Consider the following 2,500-nt stretch of genomic DNA (forward strand, 5'->3'; position numbering starts at 1 on the left):
TGTCTTTCAAATCTACGGTAGAACTCGTTCAGGTCGTTGGCTAGGCGGGAGTCGTTAGTGGTGTGGGGCGCTCTGGGTTTGTAGTTGGTGATGTGCCTGAGCCCTTTGGCAGACAGAAGCAGCGTCGTTAGTAGAGAACTGGTGTTTTAGTGTCTCTGAGTACAGTCGTTTAGCCTCTCTCACCGCTTTGCTAAACCTGTTCTTCGACTCCTTGAATCTGTCTCTATCCCCACTCCTAAACGCTTCCTCCTTCTCCAACCTCAACCTTTTGAGCTTTGCTGAGAACCAGGGCTTGTTGTTGTTAAAGTTCACCCTGGTACGTGTTGGGATACAGCAGTCCTCACAGAAGCTGATGTACACAGCCTCTGTGAGTTCATCCAGACTATTGGTAGCAGTCGTGAACATATCCCAGTCAGTACAGTCTAAGCACGCCCGCAAATCTTCCACAGCCTCACTGGTCCACTGTTTAGATGTCCTCACAGCAGGTTTACAGAGTTTTAGTTGCTGCCTGTATGCACGAATCAGGTGGACCAAGGGAGTTCTGTGCGAGCCGAACAGCCCCGTGACCCACAAGAGAAACATCCCCGCCAAATTCGAGCGTTTGACGGGGTCTATCCGTGAAAAAATATTCACGTTTTTGAGTGCACATGCATTTCTGCTGCAAATGCCTCTGGAAGTTTCATGCCGTTCGTATGCCAATTGTGGCAACACGAAAATGACCCGTTTTCCCATTCCGAGGGATTTCTGTGCGACCCTAACAGCCCCGTGAGCCACAAGAGACACATCCCCGCCAATTTCTAGCGTTTCACGGGGTCTATCCGTGAAAAATATAGACGTTTTTGAGTGCACATGCATTTCTGCTGCAGATGCCTCTGGAAGTTTCATGCCGTTCGTACGCAATGTGGCAACACGAAAATGACCCCTTTTCCCATTCCGAGGGATTTCTGTGCGACCCTAACTAACAGCGCCCGTGAGCCACAAGAGAGACATCCCCGCCAATTTATAGCGTTTCACGGGGTCTATCCGTGAAAAATATAGACGTTTTTGAGTGCACATGCATTCCTGCTGCAAATGCCTCTGGAAGTTTCATGCCGTTCCTATGCAATGTGGCCACACAAAAATGACCCGTTTTCCCATTCCGAGGCATTTCTGTGCGACCCTAACAGCCCCGTGAGCCACAAGAGAGACATCCCCGCCAACTTCTAGCGTTTGACGGGGTCTATGCGTGAAAAATATTAAAATTTTTGAGTGCACGTGCCTTTCTGCTGCAAATGCCTCTGGAAGTTTCATGGCGTTCCTATGCAATGTGGCAACACGAAAATGACCCCTTTTCCCATTCCGAGGGAGTTCTGTGCCACCCTAACAGCCCCGTGAGCCACAAGAGACACATCCCCGCCAATTTCTAGCGTTTCACGGGGTCTATCCGTGAAACATATAGAAGTTTTTGAGTGCACATGCATTCCTGCTGCAAATGCCTCTGGAAGTTTCATGCGGTTCGTACGCAATGTGGCAACACGAAAATGACCCGTTTTCCCATTCCCAGGGATTTCTGTGCGACCCGAACAGCCCCGTGAGCCACAAGAGACACATCCCCGCCAATTTCTAGCGTTTCACGGGGTCTATCCGTGAAAAATATCAATTTTTTTTTGACTGCACATGCATTTCTGCTGCAAATGCCTCTGGAAGTTGCATGCGGTTCGCATGCAATGTGGCGACACGAAAATGACCCGTTTTCCCATTCCGAGGGATTTCTGTGCCACCCTAACAGCCCCGTGAGCCACAAGAGAGACATCCCCGCCAATTTCTAGCGTATCACGGGGTCTATCCGTGAGAAATATTCACTTTTTTGAGTGCACATGCATTCCTGCTGCAAATGCCTCTGGAAGTTTCATGCGGTTCGTATGCAATGTGGCGACACGAAAATGACCCGTTTTCCCATTCCGAGGGATTTCTGTGCCACCCTAACAGCCCCGTGAGCCACAAGAGAGACATCCCCGCCCACTTCTAGCGTTTCACGGGGTCTCTCCGTGAAAAATATCACATTTTTTGAGTGCACATGCATTCCTGCTGCAAATGCCTCTGGAAGTTTCATGCGGTTCGCATGCAATGTGGCGACACGAAAATGACCCGTTTTTTCCCATTCCGAGGGATTTCTGTGCCACCCTAACAGCCCCGTGAGCCACAAGAGACACATCCCCGCCAATTTCTAGCGTTTCACGGGGTCTATCCGTGAAAAATATTCAATTTTTTGACTGCACATGCATTTCTGCTGCAAATGCCTCTGGAAGTTTCATGCGGTTCGCATGCAATGTGGCGACACGAAAATGACCCGTTTTCCCATTCCGAGGGATTTCTGTGCCACCCTAACAGCCCCGTGAGCCACAAGAGAGACATCGCCGCCAATTTCTAGCGTTTCACGGGGTCTATCCGTGAAAAATATTCACTTTTTTGACTGCACATGCATTCCTGCTGCAAATGCCTCTGGAAGTTTCATGCCGTT

The sequence above is a fragment of the Petromyzon marinus genome, unplaced genomic scaffold (genome assembly GCF_048934315.1).
Source record: "Petromyzon marinus isolate PM22_M1 ecotype Great Lakes invasive population unplaced genomic scaffold, UKy_Petmar_22M1.pri1.0 PM_G_Scaffold_29, whole genome shotgun sequence".
NCBI classification, from domain to species: Eukaryota; Metazoa; Chordata; class Hyperoartia; order Petromyzontiformes; family Petromyzontidae; genus Petromyzon; species Petromyzon marinus.